Source organism: Capricornis sumatraensis, chromosome 23, assembly GCF_032405125.1.
Source record: "Capricornis sumatraensis isolate serow.1 chromosome 23, serow.2, whole genome shotgun sequence".
Classification (NCBI taxonomy): Eukaryota; Metazoa; Chordata; class Mammalia; order Artiodactyla; family Bovidae; genus Capricornis; species Capricornis sumatraensis.
This window is the reverse complement of record NC_091091.1, coordinates 42,272,508-42,298,076: the sequence shown is the minus strand read 5'-3', so window position 1 is coordinate 42,298,076 and position 25,569 is coordinate 42,272,508. Positions and strand designations below refer to the sequence as shown.

Sequence of the window (25,569 nt, the reverse complement as noted above, 5' to 3'; positions counted from 1 at the left end):
CTCCTCCAGGGGATCTTCCCAAGCCAGGGATTGAAGCCAGGTCTCCTGCATTGCAGGTAGATTCTTTACCACCTGAGCCACCAAGGAAGCCCCATTCATATGCTTTAGAAGAAAACTGGACCCCTATCTTATAGGGCTTCCCTGAGAGCTCAGTTGATAAAGAATCTGCCTGCAGATGGTGGACACTTGTCCACCTGTGGCTGATTCGTGTCAATGGATGGCCAAAACCACCACAATATTGTAAAGTAATTCAGTTCAGTTCAGTCAGTCAGTCATGTCCAACTCTTTGTGACCCCATGAACTGCAGCATGCCAGGCCTCCCTGTCCATCACCAACTCTCGGAGTTTACTCAAACTCATGTCCATCGAGTCGATGATGCCATCCAGCCATCTCATCCTCTGTCATCCCCTTCTCCTCCTGCCCCCAATCCCTCCCAGCATCAGAGTCTTTTCCAATGAGTCACCTCTTCACATGAGGTGGCCAAAGTATTGGAGTTTCAGCTTTAGCATCATTCCTTCCAAATCCCGGGGCTGATCTCCTTCAGAATGGACTGGTTGGATCTCCTTGCAGTCCAAGGGACTCTCAAGAGTCTTCTCCAACACCACAGTTCAAAAGCATCAATTTTTAGGTGCTCAGCTTTCTTCACAGTCCAACTCTCACATCCATACATGACCACTGGAAAAACCATAGCCTTGACTAGACAGACCTTTGTTGGCACAGTAATATCTCTGCTTTTCAATATACTATCTAGGTTGGTCATAACTTTCCTTCCAAGGAGTAAGCGTCTTTTAATTTCGTGGCTGCAATCACCATCTGCAGTGATTTTGGAGCCCAAAAAAATAAAGTCTGACACTGTTTCCACTGTTTCCCCATCTATTTCCCATGAAGTGATGGGACCAGATGCCATGATCTTCGTTTTCTGAATGTTGAGCTTTAAGCCAGGTTTTTCACTCTCCTCTTTCACTTTCATCAAGAGGCTTTTTAAAGTAATTAGCCTCCAATTAAAATAAATTAATTAAAAAAGAAAAAAGAATCTGCCTGCAATGCAAGAGACCCCAGTTCAATTCCTGGGTTGGGAAGATCCACTGGAGAAAGGGATAGGCTACCTACTCCAGTATTCTTGGGCTTCCCTTGTGGCTCAGCTGGGAAAGAATCCACCTGCAATGAGGGAGACCTGTGTTTGATCCCTGGATTGGGAAGATCCCCTGGAGAAGGGAAAGGTTACCCACTTCAGTATTCTGGCCTGGAGAATTCCATGAACTGTACAGTCCATGGGGTCACCGAGAGTCGGATATGACTGAGCAACTTTCACTTTCACATCTTACACCATATACAAAAAATAACTCAAAATGAATTAATCAAAATATAACAGCTAAAACTACAAAACTTTAGGAAAACAGAAGAAAATCCGTGACCTTGGATTTGGCAATGAATTCTTATGTATGACACTGAAAGCACAAGCAACAAAAGAAAAAATAAGACAAACTGGACTTCACAAAAATTAAAAAATTTTTTGCATCAAAGGACATCAGGAAAATGAAACAAAACCCTATAGAATGGGAGGAAATATTTGAAGTCACAGTCTAATATCCAGAATATACCAAAATAACTCCTAAACTCAAAAACAAAAGTACAAATCCAGTTTAAAAATGGACAAAGGACTTAAAAAGACATTCCTCTCAAAGAAGAGAAGCAAATGGCCAACCAGAACACAAAAAGATGCTCGAATTATCTGTCACTAGGGAAACGTAAATCAAAAGCACAATGAGCTACCACTTCACACCCACTAGAATGGATATAATTAAGAGAGGAAAACAATAAGTATCGGCAAGGAAGTAGAGAAACTGGAACTCTCCTACATTGCTGGTGGGAATGTAAATGGCACAACAGCTGCATAAAACAGTTTGGTGAGTCTTCAAAAGTTAAACACAGAATTACCATGTGACTCAGCATCTCCACTCCCAGGTATATATCCAAAAGAATTAAAACACTTATACATGAACTTATGCTTACACTTATACTCAACTTATACTCACTTATACATGAACACTGACGGCAATACTAACCACAAGAGCCAAAAAGTGTAAACAACCCATGTCCATCAACATGTATAATACATACAATGGAGTATTATCCAGACACAGAAAGGAATGAGCTATCAATACTTTCAGTCAAATTCCAACATATTTTATAAAAACTGATGAGGTGATTCTATTCTGTATGTTGAAATGCAAAGACCTAGAAAAGCTAAATCTATTTTTCAAAGAACAGACTTGTACTACTTCATTTCAAGACTAACCATAGAGCTACAGCAATAGAGAAAGTGTAGGATTGGTAAAAAGAAAACAATAAATACAGGGAACAGAATAGCATCCAGAAACAGACTCCTATATATACTGTCAACAGATTTTCAACAGATGTCAATGCAATTCCAAACATCTTCAAAAAATGATGGTGGAATAATCAGTGAGTCATGTGGAAAAAAATTAACTTGAAATGGATTGGAAACCTAATATACAATTAAAATTCTAACACATTTATATATACACATATATAAAATATATACCGATATATATTTTATGACTATATGGGATTCCCAGGTAGGTCAGTGGTAAAGAATCCACCTGTCAATGCAGGAGATTCAGGAGATGTGGGTTGGATCCCTGAGTTGGGCAGATCCCCTGGAGGAGGAAACGGCAACACACTCTAGTATCCTTGCCGGGAAAATCCCAAGGACAGGAGACGGCTACAGTCTGTGGGGTCGCACAGACTCGGACACGACTGAGCGTGCACACACATACATGAACATATACATATATGAATGAAAGTTTTCATGACCTTAGGGTTAGATAAAGATTTCTTAGGTAAGACACGAAGAGCCTAAACCATAGACATGGTTAATATAATGGACTTAATAAAAATTAAAAGCTGCTCTTTGAAAGACATCAGTAAGAAGTCAAATGAAGAGCTGCAGAACATGAGAAAATATTCAGTACACATATATCTATCACATAACACATATCCAAAAATAGGCAAGGAACTATTACAATAAGACAAACAAAAAAACTGGAAAATAGGCAAAAAAAAATCTGGACAAGTCAACAAAAAAGACAATGGTTTTTTTAAAATAATAAAAAGGGAAAAGACATACAAATAATAAATAAGCATATAAAGATGCTCATCATCATTAGTCAAGAAGATGTTACAAATAAAACCTGTGAGATACCACTGCACACCTACTAAAATGGCTAAAACAAAAACAAAGAAAACCCTGACAATACCTAATGCTGTCAAGAATGTTAAGCAAATGAACACTCTCTATTATTGAAGGGAATGCAAAATGGCAAAGCAACTTGGGAAGACACTTTGGCAGTTTCTTAGAAAGTTATACCTACCCTTAACAATACGACCCAGCAATCCCACTCCTAGGTATTTATCCCAGTGAATCGCAATCTTACGTTTACACAAAGTGAAGTGAAAGTGAAAGTCGCTCAGTTGTGTCCAACTCTTTGAGACCCCATGGACTGTCCATGGGATTCTCCAGGCCAGAATACTGGAGTGGGTAGCCTTCTCCTTCTCCTTCTCCAGGGGATCTTCCCGACCCAGGGATGGAACCCAGTCTCCTGCACTGCAGGCAGATTCTTTACCAGCTGAGCCACCAGGAAAGCCCATCTATATGCAAATGTCTAAAATGACATTATTCATAATTGGCAAAAAGCAGAAACAATCCAAATGTTCTTTAACTGGTAAATGAAGACACTGTGTTATATCCAATACAGTGGAATACTACCTAGCAAAATAAAGGAACAAAGTAGAGATATATACAATGTGTGTAAATGCCAGATGCATTTTGCTAAGTGAGAGAAGTCAGACCACAAGGCTATAGGGACAGAGAACAGATCAGCGACAGTGGCTTACTTCAAAGGGTAATTTATGGAGTGACAAAACTGTTCTGATCATGACTGTGATAGGACACACAACCATGCATTTATCAAAAATAGCAGGCTCACACACCACACAGAGTGAGCTGTACTGCATACAAAAGAAAAAAAAAAAACCTACAGTGACATAAAGCAGACAACAGTTGCTAGGGCTTGGGATAGGCGTGACTACAAAAGAACACTAGAGAAAAAATTTTTTGGCAACACAGATGTTGCATATCTAGACTGTGGTACAGCCTAAACAATTACATGCATCCATCAAAACTTATAGAACTGTACAATAAAATGGGTAAAATTCACTGTATGTAGAATTATACCTCAATAATGGTGATATGTTCTTGAAACATATACACTCACCCAGAATGGCTAAAATTAAAACAGACTGACACCATCAAATATTGTCAAAGGTGTTGTGCATCCAGAATTTATGTATTGCTGATGAGAATGTAAAATGGTACAAGCACTGTGGGAAAAGTTCTGGCAATAAAACCAAACATACACCTAACCCAGCCATTCTATTCCTAAGTATTTACTCAAGAGAAATGAAAGTATATTCACGCAAAGAGTAATTCATAAATATTCATAGCCACTTTATTCATAACAGCTCCAAACCAGAAACAACACAAATGTCCATCAAAAGGTGAATAGATTTTGAAAACATAGTATATTTATAGTATGGAATAGCACTATACAATATAAAGGAACTTGTAATGCATGCAACAATATGGTCAAAACTCATCAATTGTTAACTTTTAAAGTTTAGTTTATGTCCTTTAACTCCAAAATCTTTTGTAAATCCAGAACAAAAAATTCACTGATAAATGTGACTACAAATAATTTTTTAAAAAATATTCTGTGTGGCAAGTCCTGATAGTAAGTCAAAACCAGTGGAAAATACTTGCACCTTACATGACAAAAGGCTAATCTCCCTAAAAGTTAGCTTGCAAACAATGTCAAGGGAAATATATCAAAACTTCAATAAAGAAATCAGTTAAGACATGAACAGATATTCCACAACAAAAAACATAAAAATGACCCTTAAATATATGAAGAGATGCTCAACTTCACTCATATAACAAAACCCCAAAATAACATACAGAGATATAGCAGACATTGCTACTGACATCACAAAAAAAGGCAACAGACTTCATGTGCCTCCTTGTGGAATTTATACCATCTATCATTTATGTGGGGAAAAAAGTGTAAAAATACCCAAATCAAGATCTAACTACCAATTTACAGGAAACAGAGAAGACAGAGAAAAGAACATGTTCAACTATATCACAGATTCAAATAGAAAAAATTCACACTCTTGGAAGTTTCTCAGGACAAACAACATGGTTTCTTCAGAAATAAATTCCAAAGGAGCAGCGGGAAAGAAACTGGAGGAAGAGCCTATAGATTAAAAGACCTGAAAAGACATAATAACAACAGGAGGACCTTATTTAAATCTTGTTAATAACAACAACACTGGTTTATCTAAGGAAACTGGATATTTGAATACTGCCTCAAGATATTAAGGAAATAGCTAATTTTTTTTTCCAGTGCAATGATATTGTGGTTATATTACTAAGAAAATGGATCCTTATAATCTAAAGATATTTATTCACACAAAGTGTTACCTGAATAATCTGGAAGGAGGGAAGGATAAAGCAGGGATGGCCCAGGTTGATATCTGTTGAGGCTAAATGCTGGGTACTATTGTTATACCATTCTGTCTACTTCTGTGGATATTCACAGCTCTTCATTACAAAAAGAAAAGTTCCCCCCAAAATCTATACTGCACAGAGATACCATTTCTCATCTATGAGACTGGCAAAAATTCAAAAGTTTGATAATATGCTATAATAGTAAGGCTGTGAGAAAATAGGAACTCTCTTAAATTGCTGGTGGGAATGCAGAATGGTACAGCCCTACCAAGGTGAATTTGGCATCATTTAACAAAATCAAATGTGCATTTCTCCTATGACTGACAATCCTACTTGCTACTGTAATTCTGTAACTTTTTTATTTAAATGATAGTACTTCATGTACCTCAACAATAGGACAATGCAAACATATTGATGCTATGATTATATTTAAAATAAAATAAAACAATTTTTATTTGCTATTAGGAATCTGAATTTTCACAGTAAAAGAAAAAATATACAAATGCAACACAAAAGGAAAAATTCTACACAATGCATCTGAATTAGTATGATGGAACGCTATGACAAACCTCAGTTCAGTTCAGCTCAATCCCTCAGTCATGTCCAACTCTTTCTGAACCCGTGGACTGCAGCACGCCAGGCCTCCCTGTCCATCACCAACTCCCAGAGTTTACTCAAACTCATGTCCATTGAGTCGGTGATGCCATTCAACCATCTCATCCTCTGTTGTCCCCTTCTCCTCCCTCCTTCAATCTTTCCCAGCATCAGGGTCTTTTCAATAAGTCAGTTCTTCGCACGAGGTGGCCAAAGTATTGGACTTTCAGCTTCAGCATCAGTGCTTCCAATGAATATTCAGGACTGATTTCCTTTAGGATGGACTGGTTCAATCTCCTTGCAGTCCAAAGGACTCTCAAGAGTCTTCTCCAATACCACAGTTCAAAATCATCAATTCTTCAGCGCTCAGCTTTCTTTATGGTCCAACTCTCATATCCATATATGACTACTGGAAAAACCATAGCTTTGACCAGACAGACCTTTGTTGGCAAAGTAATGTCTCTGCTTTTTAATATGCTGTCTAGGTTGGTCATGACTTTTCTTTCAAGGAGCAAGTGTCTTTTAATTTCATGGCTGCAATCACCATCTGCAGTCATTTTGGAGCCCCCAAAAATAAAGTCTGACACTGTTTTTACTCTTTCCCCATCTATTTGCCATGAAGTGATGGGATCGAATGCCATGATCTTCATTTTCTGAATGTGGAGCTTTAAGCCAGGTTTTTCATTCTCCTCTTTCACTTTCATCAAGAGGCTCTTTAGTTCTTCTTCACTTTCTGCCTTAAGGGTGGTGTCATCTACATATCTGAGGTTATTGATATTTCTCCCAGCAATCTTGATTCCAGCTTGAGCTTCATCCAGCCAGGCATTTCACGTGATGTACTCTGCATATAAGTTAAATAAGCAGGGTGACAATATACAGCCTTGATGTACTCCTTTCCCTATTTGGAACTAGTCTGTTGTTCCATGTCCAGTTCTAACTGTTGCTTCCTGACCTGCATATAGGTTTCTCAAGAGGCAGGTCAGGTGGTCAGGTATGCCCATCTCTTTCAGAATTTTCCACAGTTTATTGTGATCCACACAGTCAAAGGCTTTGGTACAGTCAATAAAGCAGAAATAGATGTTTTTCTGGAACTCTCTTGCTTTTTTGATGATCCAGCAGATGTTGGCAATTTGATCTCTGATTCCTCTGCCTTTTCTAAATCCAGCTTGAACATCTGGAAGTTCACAGTTCACATACTATTGGAGCCTGGCTTGGAGAATTTTGAGCATTACTTTACTCTTGAGAAACCTATATGCAGGTCAAGAAGCAACAGAACTGGACATGGAACATCAGACTGGTTCCAAATAGGGAAAGGAGTACATCAAGGCTGTATACTGTCACCCTGCTTATTTAACTTATATGCAGAGTACATCATGAGAGATGCTGGGCTGGAAGAAGTACAAGCTGGAATCAAGACTGCCAGGAGAAATATCAATAACCTCAGTTACGCAGATGACACCACCCTTATGGCAGAAAGTAAAAAGGAACTAAAAAGCCTCTTGATGAAACTGAAAGAGGACAGTGAAAAAGTTGGCTTAAAACCTAACATTCAGAAAACAAAGATCATGGCATCCGGTCCCATCACTTCATGGCAAATAGATGGGGAAACAGTGGAAACAGTGTCAGACTTTATTTTGGGGGGCTTCAAAATCACTGCAGATGGTGATTGCAGCCATGAAATTAAAAGACGCTTACTCCTTGGAAGGAAAGTTATGACCAACCTAGATAGTGAAGTCGCTCAGCTGTGTCCGACTCTTTGCGACCCCATGGACACCAGGCTCCTCCGTCCATGGGATTTTCTAGGCAAGAATACTGGAGTGGGTTGCCATTTCCTTCTCCAACCAACCTAGATAGCGTATTGAAAAGCAGAGATATTACTTTGCCAACAAAGGTCCATCTAGTCAAGGCTATGGTTTTTCCAGTGGTCATGTATGGATGTGAGAATTGGACTGTGAAAAAAGCTGAGCGCCGAAGAATTGACGCTTTTGAAATGTGGTGTTGGAGAAGACTCTTGAGAGTCCCTTGGACTGCAAGGAGATCCAACCAGTCCATCCTAAAGGAGATCCAGTCCTGGGTGTTCTTTGGAGGACTGATGCTGAAGGTGAAACTCCAATACTTTGGCCATCTCAAGCGAAGAGTTGACTCACTGGAAAAGACTCTGATGCTGGGAGGGATTGGGGGCAGGAGGAGAAGGGGACAACAGAGGATGAGATGGCTGGATGGCATCATCAACTCAATGGACATGAGTTTGAGTAAACTCCGAGAGTTGGTGATGGACGGGGAGGCCTGGCGTGCTGTGATTCATGGGGTCGCAAAGAGTCGGACATGACTGAGTGACTGAACTGAACTGAACTTACTAGTGTGTGAGATGAGTGCAATTGTGTGGTAGTTTGAGCATTCTTTGGCACTGCCTTTCTTTAGGATTGGAATGAAAACTGACCTTTTCCAGTCCTGTGGCCACTGCTGAGTTTTCCAAATTTGCTGGCATATTGAGTGCAGCACTTTCACAGCATCATCTTTCAGGATTTGAAATAGCTTAACTGGAATTCCATCACCTCCACTAGCTTTGTTCAAAGTGATGCTTCCTAAGGCCCACTTGACTTCACATTCCAGATGTCTAGCTCTAGGTGAGTGATCACACCATCGTGATGATCTGGGTCGTGAAGATCTTTTTTGTATAGCTCTTCCATGTAGTCTTGCCACCTCTTCTTAGTATCTTCTGCTTCTGTTTGGTCCATGCCATTTCTGTCCTTTATTGTGCCCATCTTTGCATGAAATGTTCCCTTGGTATCTCTAATTTTCTTGCAGAGATCTCTAATCTTTTCCATTCTATTGTTTTCCTCTATTTCTTTGCACTGATCACTGAGGAAGGCTTTCTTATCTCTCCTCACTAGTCTTTAGAACTCTCCATTCAAATGTGTGTATCCTTCCTTTTCTCCTTCACTTTTGCTTGTCTTTTTTTCACAGCTATTTGTAAGGTCTCCTCAGACAACCATTTTGCCTTTTTGCATTTCTTTTTCTTGGGGGCAGTCTTGATACCTGTGTCTCCTGTCATGAACCTCTGTCCATCGTTCTTTGGCACTCTATCAGATCTAGTCCCTTGAATCTATTTGTCACTTCCACTGTATAATTGTAAGGGATTTGACTTAGGTCATACCTGAAGGGTCTAGTGGTTTTCCCTACTTTCTTCAATTTAAGTCTGAATTTGGCCATAAAGAGTTCATGATTTGAGCCACAGTTAGCTCCCGGTCTTGTTTTTGCTGACTATATACAGCTTCTCCATATTTGGCTGCAAAGAATATAATCAATCTGATTTTGGGACTGACCATCTGGTGATGTCCATGTGTAGAGTCTTCTCTTGTGTTGTTGGAAGAGGTGTTTGCTAGGACCAGTGTGTTCTCTTGGCAAAACTCTATTAGTCTTTGCCCTGCTTCATTCTGTACTTCAAGGCCACATTTGCCTGTTACTCCAGGTGTTTCTTGACTTCCTACTTTTGCATTTCAGTCCTCTATAGTGAAAAGGTCACCTTTTTGGGGTGTTAGTTCTAGAAGGTCTTGGAGGTCTTCACAGAACTGTTCAGCTTCTTCAGCATTACTGGTAGGGGCATAGACTTGGATTACCATGATATTGAATGGTTTGCCTTGGAAATGAACAGAGATCATTCTGTCATTTTTGACTTTGCATCCAAATACTACATTTTGGACACTTCTGTTGACTATGATGGCTACTCCATTTCTTCTAAGGGATTCTTGCCCACAGTAATAGATATAATGGTCATCTGAGTTAAATTCACCCATTCCAGTCCATTTTAGTTTGCTGATTCCTAAAATGATTCCTGCCTATCAGAACAAGACCCAGTTTCCCCCTCAGTCATTCTCTCCCATCAAGAAGCTTCCATAAGCCTCTTATCCTTCTCCATCAGAGGGCAGACAGACTGAAAACCACAATCACAGAATACTAACCAATCTGATCATATGGAGCACAGCCTTGTCTAACTCAATGATTAACTATGAGCTATGCCATGTAGGGCCACCCAAGACAGATGGGTCATGGTGCAGAGTTCTGATAAAATGTGGTCCACTGGAGAAGGGAATGGCAAACCACTTCAATATTCTTGCCTTGAGAACCCCATGAACAGTATGAAAAGGCGAAAAGATAGGACACTGAAAGATGAACTCCCCAGGTCAGTAGGTGCCCATTATGCTACTGGAGATCAGTGGAGAAATAACCCCAGAAAGAATGAAGAGACAGAGTCAAAGCAAAAACAACACCCAGTTATGTATGTGACTGGTGATAGAAGCAAAGTCCGATGCTATAAAGAGCGATATTGCATAGGAACCTGGAATGTTAGGTCCATGAGTCAAGGCAAATTGGAAGTGGTCAAAGAGGAGACGGCAAGAGTGAACATTGACATTTTAGTAATCAGCAAGCTAAAATGGACTGGCATGACAAACCTAGACAGCATATTAAAAAGCAGAGACATCACTTTGCTGAGAAAGGTCTGTATAGTCAAAGCTATGATTTTCCCAGTAGTCATGTATGGATGTGAGAACTGGACCATAAAGAAAGCTGAGTGCTGAAGAATTGATGATTTTGAACTGTGGTATTGGAGAAGACTTTTGAGAGTCCTTTGGACTGCAAGGAGATCCAACCAGTCCATCCTAAAGGAAATCAACCCTGAATATTCACCAGAAGGACTAATGCTGAATCTGAAGCTCCAATACTTTGGCCACCTGATGCAAAGAGCTGCTGACTCAGTGTAAAAGATGCCGATGCTGGGGAAGATTGAAGACAAAAGGAGAAGAGGGTGGCAGAGGATGAGATGGTTGGATAGCATTACTGACTCCATGGACATGAATTTGAGTAAACTTCGGGAGACAGTGGAGGCATCTCACACTTAACAAACTGGGTGCAGATATACCCCCTCGGCAATCTGTTCCCCTCTGTCCTTCCCATCTCAGTAAACGGTCACTCACTTCTTCCAGCTGTTCAGGCAAAATTTGGAGTCACAGTGGATCAAGACTTCTCTCGTTCCATGTCCAATCCATAAGAAAATCCTATTTGCTCCATCTTCTAAATACATCCAGAATCCCACCACTTCTCACCAGATGCATTGCTGCCATTCAGGCCCAAGCTACCATTACCTCTCAGCTGGATTATTCCAAGGGCTCCCGCTTCACTCCATTCTTCATAAAGCTGTCAGTGATCTCATTAAAACACATAGTCAAGTGTTTATTCAATATTTGCAAGTAAACATTCATTTGATTTAATCCTTATAACAACAATTTTACAGATGAGAAAACCAAAGAATAGAAGATTTTTGTTTAACTTTTTATTTTGTATTGGGGTATAGCTGATTAACAATGACATGACAGTTTCAAGTGATCAGCAAAGGATCTCAGCCATATATATACATGTATTCATTCTCCCCCAAACTCCCCTCTCACGCAAGTTGCCAAGTAACATTGAGCAGAGTTCCAAGAGTCTCTCAGTTCCATGACCAGGGATTGAACCCAGGCCCCCTACAGTGGAAGTGTGGAGTCCTAACCACTGGACCTCCAGGGAATTCCTTTCTCTAAGATCTCTTCCAAAGCACAGAAGGTTTTAAAAATAACTTGGCCAAGGTCACACGATTAAGAAGTAGCAGAGCCAGGATCCAAACCAGGGGAATCTGGCTCTAAAGCCCATGCTCTTCAATACTGTATGTCACTCTGCTCAAAAAAACTCTGCAACTTCAGCTGCTTATTAGAATTACCTGATGCCTAGACTAGAGCATCCAGACCAACTAAATCAGAAACTCTGGAGATGGGATCTAATCATCGGTACACTTTTAAAGCTCCCCCAATAATTCCCATGTTTGGCCAGGATTAAGAATCATTGGTTTAATTCAATCCCATCGCATTCAAAGTAAAAACCAAAGCTCTTACAAAGATACACAGGCTTCACCTACCCTACTCAACCTGTCCCAAACCCCCTTGATTAGCTACACATCTGGCCACTGGATGCCTACTACACTAGACAAGCTCCCCACTCAGAGCCTTTTCACTCAAATATCACTCTCTCAGTGAAGCCTTCTTGACATCCTATCGAAAACTGAAAATGCTCCAAATTGTCCTGCCACTTCCCATCTCCATTCCCTGCTTCATTCTTCTTCTCAGTATTTATTGCTAACAAACAATATCATTTATTTATTTATCTATTTCTTGTCTGTTTCCTGACACTGGAAAGTAGGCTTCATGACAGCAACATTTTTATTTTTCCTATTTACTATTGTTTCTCCAGTGCTTAAAACAGTGGCTGGAATATGGAAGGGACTAAGTAACAATCTGCTGAATGAAATATTAAGGAATCCATAATTATTGCATCAAATATAAGTTTCCAGACAGAAAGCTCCTTTTTCCTCATCTGATGAGAAATTGTTTAGATTTAACTGATTTGCTTAGATGATGGAACAGATAAAATTGTATTATTAAAACCACCACAAAGTCTATCCATCAGATTTACTTGTGCTCTTAGGAGTGGTTAGAGCATACAAACACTCATATAAATTGATGCACACAGTTAAAAACACTTCATCAGTCAGGAACCATGAAGTGAGTAAAAAATAAAAACAAAACAAAAATCAGAAAGAAAGAAAGAAAAGAAAAATTAAATTCTGCACAGTGAGACTTCATGAGGCCCACAGGATTTCAGTACTGTTTGCTGATTAGAAGTTGAGTGGGAGTAGTCTTGTCCCAAAACTGCTGACAAACACAAAGCCAAAGATATACAGACATCAAGGATCAAACATCCGTGAAGTCTGGCACCAACACCTGCCTCCACACACACATACAACTCAGGGCTGTGGTACCCTAACCAATGCCTTACCATCATTCCACTCTATACAATCAGTTCACAGAAGACAGGGGAAAAAATGTTAAGTATTCCAAGTGTTCAGGAAGAACACAGGGAAATGAAAATGCTGTCTACCCACAAACTGTGGAAGGGGGCCCCAAGAGAATCATTCACTAAGATCAGAAGCGCCCACGAGGAGACGAGAGCGTCACCTCATTCTCCAGTTCAATGTCGGCTTATGAGGGAGACTAAGTTACTGTCCCGGGGCCTATGTGAGCAGGGGGACAAGGAGAATTGCTGAGAAATGGCAGGCAGTGCACAGAAAGGGAGCAGACTTAAGCAGCCTGCATGCTGCCATCTGACATCAAGAGGAAATAAGCTTCCAGTGAGTTTAGTGAAAATTACAGAATGTAGCTGGACTTGTCTTTCTGTTATCAAAAAATCTGGACGGCAGAGTGAAACCTACCTCATCCCCAAACACTCATACGAATCAGCGGGCAGACTGAGAGGACAGGAACAAGGAGGACAGAGTGTAGGTTGGTAAAGGTCTACCCACAGCAAATTTCATATCCAGGGACTGTGCAGTGGGGAGTTTGCCTGCAAGATCTCACCAAAATTTCCAGTCTGGAAGCCTACCAGTCAACATTAACAGCCTGCCATTGTTAACCAAGAGAGAACTTTATTAAGATGGTGAGATATAGCTGCCTTTTCCCATTTTTCTTCTAACTAGTCCCTGTCCAAACAGACCGACAAAGAGGGAAAAGAGGTATCCAGGGAGCATGCAACAACACCTCCCCACTGCAAGTGCTTCGGGGATGAAGTGGCCAGATACTAGGGTAAAGGAGAAGGGGGGCTTTCATAGACTGAAGGTCTAAACTAAAACAGGTTAGACAGAAGCTTTTAAAAGCTGTAAATGATAGAAAAGCTACCACTTGCCCATGGAGTCATGAGGTAGCAAGAGGGAAGATCCAACAAAGCATGGTTGAAAGCAGTCAACGGTAAAAAATATTAAGCCTTAAGTCTGGTTCTCACCAAGCTCAGACTGCTCAATAACCTGAGGACACATGGAACAGCATCACTGCCCTCACTAATGAGAGGAACACCTGATGTGGAAATTCCCAAGGGGGATTTACTGTACCCGGTAAGACGCTACCTCTGAGAGTGCTTCCAATTCTAAGTGTCTGTGACTCTCCTTTCTTCAGAAAGAGGTTAAACTTCTTGTATCCAGAATCCAGATCTCAATGGTTAAACTATTAAAGGCGAGGTTGCCCAACAGAGTAAAACCACAACTTTTTGAACAATAAAACTCTGATTGATAAATCTGGTAAGAGTTTCATGAAGGAAAAAATAAGACTTCAATATCTTTAAAACTCTCATGACTTAAGTAGACTTTAGTGTTAAACATCCTAAATGACTTTGATTTTCTTTTGTATTCAACAGAAATTCCAGTTCAAAGAATGTTTACAATATAAAATCCTCAAAATATCATCTTCCTGAATCAAAGCAACTCAGCTAATCAAAGGCTTACCAAAATAAACAGCAAACACATGTTTGCTTAAATATCTTCTAGGAATTACAAACTCACATGTTCTTTATCATACAGCAGCTACTAGGAAAAGAAATCAGAGTTCAAATGGTTTGGTGTCCCTCATTAAGCACAACAAAGTCCTATGGCTATAGCAAATACCAACAATTTTTATTTTTATATTGGAAAAATCCTACACTTTTATGTTTCTAAGAATAATTAAGCATTACAGACAAGTGTCTAAAGCCACAGAAAGTTTCTACTCTAAGAACTCTTTCCTGATACCAGTCAATACATTTCCAAATGCTATGGACTTACAAATGCGCAAAAGAAGTAAAGCTAAATTTTAATATTTATCTCCTATCAAAGCCATTTTATTGTATTATTGTAGATCTAAATGTGAGGCGAATCATTTTGAAATTTTAAATCAAATTTTAATTATTATCAAAAGTAAAATGCTCAAGCATGTAAAAAAGCAATATTTGTATATTACCTCAGTGCACAACTCTGGCAGTTACTGCCACAGAACTTGGAATTTTCTTATAAAAGCAGAATATAACTACTGTCACATCTGACTACTACATTTTGTTCAGAAAACTATTTATCTCCCTCATTCTTAAATGACAGTTATTTAAACAAGAATAATTATTTAACATCAAGCAGTGCATCAATGTAAAAGCCCAAGTTAAATTACACTAATAAATTACTTCACAGATTTTATTCTGGATTACAAACTGTCATCAGCAGAAGTAACTGTGGGTTTGGCAGTAGGGCTGTAAAAACTTTCAGGCTTAAATAAAAGTCTTATTTTGTTACGGTGCATTAAATGTTTTTTGAGAGAACAGCCCTATAAAAAGATAAAATGTTTCCACCTTTCCCAAGTACTTTTCAAGGAGTCTTCAATATCACATCCTATATATTAACAATCAACCTGTGAGTATTGCCCACAGTGACTTTTTAAAGAAAATAACTCAATGCTATTCTTAATGTCCTTAGACAATTCTAAAAAGGTCCTTCCGGCTTATGAACTCATAGCAGTTTCCTAACAATTGTTTACTTATCCTGTTTCACTGTCTCTCCTAATCTATGACAAACTCAAATTTACACACCAGTTCTTTCCTATTTTGCTATGTTGCTAAAACTTAGGAGAGGGGGGGGATACAAACCTGCTACTTCCTGCCTTTACCCAAAGCAACAATAAAAATACTAATTAACAAGATAAAGTGAGGTAGAAAGCAGTTTCATACAAATCACATCTTCTCAATGTCACAAAAGTTATCCTCTGCTTACCACAAAGTCATGACCATATCCTTTGATACCGGTATACTTTTCAAGAGAACCCTCTCAATGGATACAGTGTAGGGTTTACAGCTTTACAAAATTGACTATTAACTCAAATTCTGCTAAGCTTAAATATTCTTGTTTAAATCTACAAATATTCTAACATGTCATTTCCCCTGGGGAGATATGACCAAATCAAGGAATATTTTAAACAAACTCTTTGGGGAAATATTTTTTGCCACAAACATGTTAATATGAAAATTTGAGTATGAAAAAAATGGGCTTTTTATTCAGAAAGAATCTTACTATTTTTTTATAACAATTCTTCAAAGTCTTTTGCGAAGAAAAACAGTTTTACAAAATTACTTTTTCAAGTTTTTGTCTGAATCATATAAAAGAGTACCCAAATTTTACTGAGAAGTATTTCAATGGCATTAGACTAACCCAGAAAGTTTGGAAGCCGAGTGCCTGGGGGAAATAAAGCCGACTGATCAGTAGTTCCAGGATAAAAGACAAAAGCATAAACCGCAAAGTGCGCTATTGGTTTCAGTCATTAAGCACACAGGAAATAAGATTTTTCTAGTTGAAAAACTAATTCACAAACGGCAATGGGTTCGTTAAAGCAAAGAAAATCGTTAACAAGACTGAAAACGATCAATAGTAAAGTAAGAAAACAAGCATTGTAAGACTGGAAGGTGAAATAGGAGGGGGAAAAAATGGCACAAATTGCCTACCTATATCTTCTATAACTTCCTCTTAGATCTACCCCCAAACAAAAGCGATCTAGTTTCATTGCTGAGGTGCCCAGCGGGGTCAGATGCCCTGCCGTGGGGCACAACACAACTAGAATTCTACCAAACACCACTTTCATTATGACAACACTCTCCCCTCTGATGGTCTGTCCAGGACGGTCAATAGAAAGCATTCGAAAGAAACCACAAACCATTCAAGCAGGTCCCAGAGCGGTGCGACTGGCAGCTGCTGGCCTCTTAAGGTTTCAAGACCTGGCTTCGCCTCCTCCGTCCTACCTGCGTGACCCTGGACGAGTCACTTCCAACTTTTTCCGCCCTATGGTCATTGCACCACGAAGGTGCGAGGGTGTAAAAAAAAAAACACGAATACTGCAGGATGCCGGCGAGGAGACACTGGGCGGAGTCGACTTCTGACTCGGCGAGTCCTAAAGCGAAAGCGCAGGAAAAAGAATAGAAAACCGTGCCCAAAGCAGCTGAGCACCCCCTCCGCGGGGTGGGGGTGGGCAAAGCCCCGAAAGTCACCCTCGCTCGACTAGCGTCGCCCGCCGGGAATCCCCACCACCACCCCCGACAGCTGGGCCAACCGGGAGGCGAGGGCGCGACGGTACTTTTGAACCGAGCCACCGCAGAGCTCCTCGGCGACGGCCGCCCGGGGCGCTCCCCACACCCTCCTCGGCCGGACGCCGCCGAGGGCCGAGGTCAGGAAAACAATGAGGGCTCGGGAGCTGCGCGGGAAGAGAGACCCCCGCCGCCCCTGACCTCGCGCGCGCAGGTGAGCCCGGGCCCCCCGCGGCCTCGCCCAGGTGCAGCCGCCCTGGCCGGCCGACCGACTCCGCCTGAGGAGGCGCCTCGGGGGGCAGGGGACCCCGCGCCGCCGCCCGCCGCCGCCGCCCCGCACTCACCGGCCCCTCAAGCCTCCCAGCTTTCGCTTCAGTAGGCGCCGCGCTCCGGGAGCCCGGCCCCGCTCACCCCCTGCCCCGGCGCCGCTCCTCACACTCCTCACGCCGAACTTCACGGGCGGCCCTCGGCCCCCGGAGCACCCGCACCGCCACGGTCCTGGGAGTGGGGGGTCTCCCACACGCACCCACAGCTGCCGGGAGCGGCGCCCACGACGGCCCGCCCGCGCACTGCGCACGCGTGCCCGCGCCGCCTCAGCCCCCCAGACGGCGGCCGAGATTCCGGAGCGGGCACTCCCAGCCGGCGGGGGGAGGACTACAAGTCCCAGCAGGCACCGCGCGGACCCCCGGAGGGGTGGCGGGCCGGGCTCTGGGCGTCTCCTGGGTTCCAAGGGGAGGGGCGCGCGCGGAGCTCTGGGCCCTCGCGCTGCGTTGCATCCTGGGATCCGTAGTTTTGGAGGAACGCGGGGGCTTGGCTCGCGAGTGGAGCTCAGGGTTCTCTTGTGTCACCGCCGAGAAATTCCAGGCACAGGGATCTTTAAAAATAGGCTTCATTCGCGGCAGACAATTTGTTTGCAAGCAATCCCATAAATCAGTCCGGGAAATGTAAAATTCACAGGCTGCTGGGTTACCTGAGGGAAAAAATGCTTTAGCAGCTCTTCAAGCCAATTCTTTTTTCTCCTAACAATTTCTCTCTTCCTAGAACTAGCTCCGCCTCCTACTTAGTAGGATAGGAGGCTTAAGGAAACTTAAAGAATGATTAGTCAAAATTCAGTTAGTTGATATTCAATTAGTTGACGGGCTGGAACATAGATGTCTTATCATAAATATTTATTCGTAAACCTACCATGCCATGCCAAATCCCTTGAGAGGCACTAGGCACACGCTTGAGGGTCGTCCTGCCCTCAGGGAGCCTGCGGTTAGTAGCTAGTCCTTAAACCTGTAGGATAAACACAGCTGTTAAGGAAATGGAGAAACCAAGCAAATAAAAGAGATAGTGGGGTAGTGGGGACGAGTTTCTCAGCAGTGAGGCCTGTGCTTTAGAGCCCACGTGCTACTGAAGCCCTCAGGCTTTAGAGCCCTTGCTCCACAACAAGAGAAGTCACTGAAATGAGAAGCCTGCACAGAGCAACCGGAGAGCAGTCCCGACTTGCCTCAGCTGGAGAAAAGGAAGACCCAGCACAGCCAAAAATAAACAAATAAAATTATATATTTAAAAAGAGAGCGATGGGGGAGACGGAGAGCTTCTTTGGACCGGATGGTCAAGGAAAGCTCTCTGAGGAAGTGAACTTTGAGCTGAAACCCGAGGGGGGAAAAAATCATTCAGGCACGCAAAGAGCTGGCAAAGGATTACATGTCGGCTTTCGCAGCACATGGCACACATTAGGCTCTCGATAAATATTTGTTCCGTTTGTGTCCTTCTTCCTTTCCTTCTCCTGCCCAGCCTTAGATCACATCCTTCCCCCATCAAAATCTTTAGCAACACCTTTCAGAACATCCTTCCTTATGTGAAGATGTCCAAGAGACAAATCAAGCTGCTGGGACAAAAGGCACAAGGTACATGCGGACGAGCCTGGTGACATGGATGGAACCTTGACGACTTAACCCCTTCTTTATTTGTGAACTGAGTCAGAAGTCTCAGCACTTGGCCTGGCCTCCTGACTCAATTCTGTTTATGAGGCAGAGAACCAGATTTGGAGTTTGCCTTCCTTAGGATCCTTGAGGGAACTTTGGTATTATCTCATCTGAATCAGAGGTGGAGTTAAAAATAGCCCTAGACTTACCTGTGGACATTCCCCTATGTGACCTTAGTGACACTCTACCCTTCTGATGCTCAGTGACCTCAGCTGCTCACCTTCCAAAATGTTCTCAGAGTCCTCTAAGCTGATAGAGAGGAAAATGCTCTTTAGACTGCATGGAATGGTCCTGCCCTGGCTCTTTCAGGCTGCTTGTCTTCAGCATTTCCAAGATGACTGTTCTGTTATCTTTGAGAAACCTTAGCTGGGTCTCCTTGCTGACACCTGTCTTCCCAAGGCCGCATTTCCTCATCTTTACAATGGTTGAAAGGCTTTGGCCTCATCGTAGTTTATAAACTGGCCAGAGCTATTTCCTTTTGTCCACAGAGTGGGTTTTATTTTTAACTGAATGGGTGGCTAACATTTAAAAATAGGGAGATTTCACCAGATGTCATTTGCCTGATCTCTCTGGACATTTGAGCTTGTTGTCTCTGGCTAGAGGGTCCAGAAGAGTCTCCAGCTCCAGAATCCTAGAAGATTCTAGACTGGACATATTTAAACTTAAGAAAAATATTCCTTTGTTTATCTGAAATTCAAACTTAACGTCTTGTGTTTGATCTGAAAATCCTAGCTCAGAGATCAGACCACTAAAGCGGAGAGCTCTCACTCCCTCCAGATGGGACCCAGAGCAAATCTTTCTCCTGATGGTTATTCTCATTTGACATCATTGACTGAGTGGTTTTAAATTATTCCTTTGCTCTTTTTGGGTAACAAGCCCCAAAGGTGGTTTGATTCTGACAGTCACCTTTACAGACAATGAGGAAAAACAAAGAGGTGACTCAAATTGCCTAAAGACACACAGCAAAGTAAGCCCAGGGCTACTCTGAGGCTGCAGTATAACCAGAACCTGTCAGCATCCTTCTGTGTGGAAGGCTCTGGATCAGCTAATAAACATGACGGTTCCCTCTCCCCCCGCCCCCCCCACCCCCCAAAAAAAAACAGAAAAAAGAAAAAGAAAAAACAAAACAAAAAAACACTCTCTGCTTTTCCTCCAGTCTTTTTTTGGATGGAGAGGTTCATTACATAACAGTGCTTTCGGTGTCATTTTAAAAAAAAGTATGTGGAATATTCCCTTGTTGAAATTACAGTCTGGGAGCAAACCAAGAACATTCAGGACCCACAGACAGCACTGAGGAATGCTGGAATATTCCATGGATACTTGTCATCTGAAGAAAAAGGATAGGAGGAGTCTGGATTCAAGAATCGGCAGTTTACCTTTAAAACATCCTTGTCATCACCATCATCCTGCCTTGCAGGTGTAAAGCACTTGTGTCCAGCAAAAATATTTATTAAGCCCCTCCTGTATGCTTACCTGCTGGGCTCTTGACCCTCCATATGGACTTTAGCTCCTTTGACAATGCAAATTAAAACAGTGAAGAGAAGTCAGGAGAAGAAAGCAAAGTCCCACAAAGAGACCAAGCACTTGAATTTTCCTCCTTTCGCAGACACTTTGTAGCTCTTTCCCTGCTCTATTTTTTTTTCTGCTTTATTTTTTTCTCCTTAGCAATGATCACATTCCCCCACATTATACATTTTACTTATTGATCTTGTTTATTCTCCGTGTGTCCCACTAGAATGTAACATTCACACCCCCAGGGATTCTGTTTTGTTTTGGTTTGTTTTTGGCCATGGGATGTGGCATGGGAGATCTTAATTTCATGACCAGGAATCGAACCCTTGCCCCCTGCAGTGGAAGGTACAGAGTCCTAACCACTGGACCGCCAGGGAATCCTCAGTGCCTAAAGTAGAAACATCTGTTGAATGATGGATACCATCAGTTCTCTTCATGGACAGAGTCAGAATCAGAAGTTAACGTGAAGGAGCAACTCCAGAAGTAAACTTCTGTTTTTACTAAAAATCAGAACTAAGAGACACCAAAATGCAAACATGAATCACACATTCTCTGAACCCAGCATTTATCCTTTCTTATCCCCTTCAGAAACTGACTAGCAGAGAGTGAAAGACGGTTCTTTCCTATTTTTCAGTGTGAAAACTCCCCTGGGAGGGGAGTTGTGGGAGTTGCTTTTGAGGTCAAGGAGTCAGAAGACTCTCCCACCCGTGTGCCTTGTCTCAGCCATGCCGCAGGAAGGGTGATTCTCAGTCATCACCCTGGATGGAACAGGATGAGGTGACCTGCTCAAAATACAGATAAGGTGACTGATTCTCCTTCTGGAGCTAATTTTTGTGTCCTGGGGGAGGACACAAAATCCTCCTTCAGGGAGGAGCTCTAAGGGACTGCTCATATGTCATACTTACTGAAGTTCAAGAACAGGATTTCCAAAGAGGTCAGCAACCAACCTGAATTCCAGGCTCACAAAGGGAAGAAAATTGAGAGTTGGAGAGGATGACTGTCTCCAAGATGTCTGGAAAGCAGGACCACCTGCCCTGGGCGCACTTTCCTGCCTTAGGACAATCAGGCAACAAAGAAGAAACCTGGCATGGAATATCACCTGATTCCACAGGAGCCCTGAGGGTCCCCAGCAACCCCTGTGATCTCTGGGGTCTGGTGAGGTCCCAGCCCCATTAGACACCCCAGTTAGGTCATGCATTAACTATCCTGACCATGTGTGGCAGGTCTGCAAATTCAGATAAGCCCCAAAATTGCAGAGCACACAACACCTGCATCTCCCAAACATGTGGACTCTTGCTCCAATGTTACATGAAAACTTGCAAAGGAGGATGTTCTGAAGCCAAACTTGTCCAGGGTCATACCTGAGTAGCTAATTGCCACACTGAGGTGGGGAACATTCTAGAAGGTGAAGGCTCTTTCCCGACAAAGCTGGGGGAGAATTTGGGAATGAGTCCCTCTTGGGCAGTGGAAATTCCTCCTCAGACCCTTGCCACTCACCTGTCTAAGGCTAGCTAGGGCCAGCTCAGATCAGAGGCCAGTGGTTTCTTTCATCCATGTTGCCATTTGTCAGAAGAATGTTTCCGTTCAACAAGAACGAATGCCTCAAGCATTTGGGAAGGCTGACATGTGCTGCCGTGCTGTGACCCCCAGGGGAAGAGAAGCAGATATCACGGCTTCCACCAGCTGACCCTGTGGACACCAGGAAAGACAAGCAAAAACCCTGGTCTCTGGAGTCCATCTGAGCTGACTAGCCATGACCTCGGGATTATTACCTTATTTCTCTGAGCCTCAACATTTCCTTAACACCTATCAAATGGAATTGGTAACAATTTCTACTTCACAGCCTCATCGTAAGTCTTAAGTGGAATAACGCATGTGAAACTCTTAGCTGAGTGCCTGGCACATACTACCGGCTCCATCAATGTGATCTTGTTTGGCCCACTTCCTGAGCCTGTCTGAGCAAGGCGGATGACACATTCGGAGTCTCTCGCCTGGGCAGTGAGTACGTTCTAGAATTATTTCAGTCACTGTGAACCACACACATAGCTGGATGACTGAGGTAGAAGTGGTCATTCTGGTCTAAGACCTTGGGGAATTCAATATGGCTGGGGAGCAGGGCCGTGTGGATATGGTGCTGGGGAAATAAAAAGGGCCTGATTTGGAAGGACCCGGGATGCCAGTCTCAGAGGATGTGATGGCTTATTTTATGCATCCACTTGACTAGGTTAAGGGATGCCCAGATAGCTGGTAAAACATTATTTCTGGGTGTGCCAATGAAGGTGTCTCTGGAAGAGACTAACATTTGAATCAGTACACTGATTCAAGATCACCTTCCCCAACATGGGCACCATCCAGTCCATTTAAGGCCTGAATAGAACAAAAAGGCAGGGGTAGGGTAAATTCACTCTCTCTACTTGAGCTAAGACATCCCTCGTCTCCTGCCCTAAAATGTTGGACCCCTGATTCTCAGGCTGTAGGACTCAGACTGAATTACACCACTTTTTCCTGGTTCTCCAGCTTGTAGACAGCAGATAATGGAACCTCTCTATAACTATGCAAGACATTTCCTATAACAAATATCCTCCCATATCTATGTCTGTATATGTATCTATCTATCCATCCATCCATCTCCTGTTTGTTTCTCTGGAGATCTCTAATATAAGGGAACTTCAATTTGCTTTCCCAAGTGCTCTTTCCACCCTGCTTCTCCTGGCTACAAAAATAAATAAATATAAATAAATTGACATAGAAAGATTAGAGCAGGATTGTGATGACTTCATCATTTCCCATCCTCTTTGCTCCTTTAGAAATCTTTCACTTATACCTAAAAACTGGAACCACCGCTCCAAGCCCTTCCCCCATCCACAGTCTTAACAGCAGGGCAACTCTAAAAATAACTTGCCTTCCCCGACCCCCTGGCGTGTAAATACGTCTTTGTTCCCGGCTGGGCATTTAATAACTGTACTTTATGGTGAAACAAAAGCTGTAATCAGAGCCCAACAATGGAAGCTGCAGTCAGTGCTGAACAATACCCAGAATTCCCATGGTGATCCCCCATCCGCAGCTGTGAGAACCAGAAGTCTCAAGCATGGATTCCATTCACAATTATTCGCCTGGTCCTAGTCCCACTGAGGCTTATTCGAATCCCCAGCTTTCCTGCCTCCTCGGCAGGGCTTTTGAGAAGCTGAAAGGGGATGCCAAGCCTGGGCCCCTGCCAAGAGCAGCCCGTGCAGGTGTGCACGTGGGGCTGGCCCTGAGAAGTCTGCACAGTCGCAGGGGGACAGGGCCAGACTGCCCCGAGGCTGGAGACTTCAGCAGCTGTCTCTCCACCAGCAATTCATGCAAGACTTCCTTCAGATAAAAGAGAGCTTTACACTGATTTTCTTATCCAGCACTGCAGTCTGTGCACCCCAGGGTAAGCCTGGCAGCCGGCTTCTTCTCCTGCACGATTCAAGCCCTAGAACCTCAGAGAGAAGTCTTTAAAAGGGACCACTCCAGTGAGTCTTAAGCCTTGTTGCATGTCAGGATCACTGAGTACTTTAAAATATTTCTTAGGACGAGACCCCACCCTAGACCGATTGAATCAGAATCTCTGGCAATAAGGAATTGACCTTAGCATTATTTGTTTCTTCTTTGTTTTTCTTTGAAATAAAACTTAAATATGATTTTTTCCAGTAGTCATGTGTGGATGTGAGAGTTGGGCCATAAGGAAGGCTGAGCATAGAGGAATTGATGCTTCCAACCATGGTGCTGGGAAAGACTCTTAAGAGTCCCTTGGACTACAAGGAGATTAGACTAGTCAATCCTAAAGGAAATCAACCCTGAATATTCATTGGCATGACTGATGCTGAAGCTGAGCTCCAATACTTTGGCCACCTAATGCGAAGAGCTAACTCAGTGAAAAACACTGATGCTGGGAAAGACTGAGGGCATGAGGATAAGGGGGCAGCAGAGGATGAGATGGTTGGATGGCATCACGGACTCAACGGACATGAAGTGAGTGAGTGAAGTTGCTCAGTCATGTCCGACTCTTTACAACCCCATGGACTGTACCCCACCAGGCTCCTCCATCCATGGAATTTTCTAGGCAAGAGTACTGGAGTGGGTTGCCATTTCCTTCTCCAAGGGATCTTCCCAACCTGGGGATCAAACCCGGGTCTCCTGCATCGCAGGCAGACGCTTTACCATCTGAGCCACCAGGGACTCCCCAGTGGGCATGAGTTTAAGCAAAGATATAGTGAAGGACTGCTGCTGCTAAGTCACGTCAGTCGTGTCCGACTCTGTGCGATCCCATGGATGGCAGCCCACCAGGCTCCCCCGTCCCTGGGATTCTCCAGGCAAAAACATTGGAGTGGATTGCCATTTCCTTCTCCAATGCATGAAAGTGAAAGTGAAGTCACTCAGTCGTGTCCGACTCTCAGCGACCCCATGGACTGCAGCCTACCAGGCTCCTCTGTCCATGGGATTTTCCAGGCAAGAGTACTGGAGTGTGTCACAGAGTCGGACATGACTAAGCAACTGAGCAACAACAACGATAACTTAAATACTATATTATGGGCTGAATGAGTCCCTCCAAAATTGTACATTGAAGCCCCCATCCCCAAGGTGACTGTATGGGAGCTGGGGTTTTTATGGAAGTAAATAAGGTAAATGAGGTTGTAAGGATGGAACCCTGATCCAATAGTGTTAGTGTCCATACAAAAAGAGACACCAGGACTTCCCTGGTGGTCCAGTGGCTAAGACTCTGTGCTCCAAATGTGGGGGCCTGGGTTTGATCCCTGGTCAGGGAACTAGATTTCACATGCTCCCACTAAGAATTTGCATGCTGCAACTAAAGAGCAAAGATCCTGCATGCTGCAACCAAGACCCAGTGCTGCCAAATAAATAAATACTAAAAAAAAGAAGAGACACCGGAAAGCTCACCTCCCCAAAATGTGAACACTCAGTGCA

General features: G+C 42.8%; 1 protein-coding gene across 5 annotated transcripts in view; it reads right to left on the bottom strand.

The window, feature by feature from the left end:
• PLEKHA1 (pleckstrin homology domain containing A1) overlaps positions 1–17,609 on the bottom strand; it is a 53,734-nt gene extending 36,125 nt beyond the window's left edge. For 3 of the 5 annotated variants that reach the window (XM_068961831.1, XM_068961829.1, XM_068961832.1), the window contains exon 1: positions 17,479–17,609. The gene's annotated coding sequence lies outside the window, so the exon portion shown is untranslated. Of the gene's footprint in view, positions 1–16,767; positions 16,881–17,478 lie in introns of those variants that run through there. The other 2 variants (XM_068961830.1, XM_068961833.1) reach the window with 1 other exon arrangement.
• Between the last annotated feature and the right edge of the window lie 7,960 nt (positions 17,610–25,569).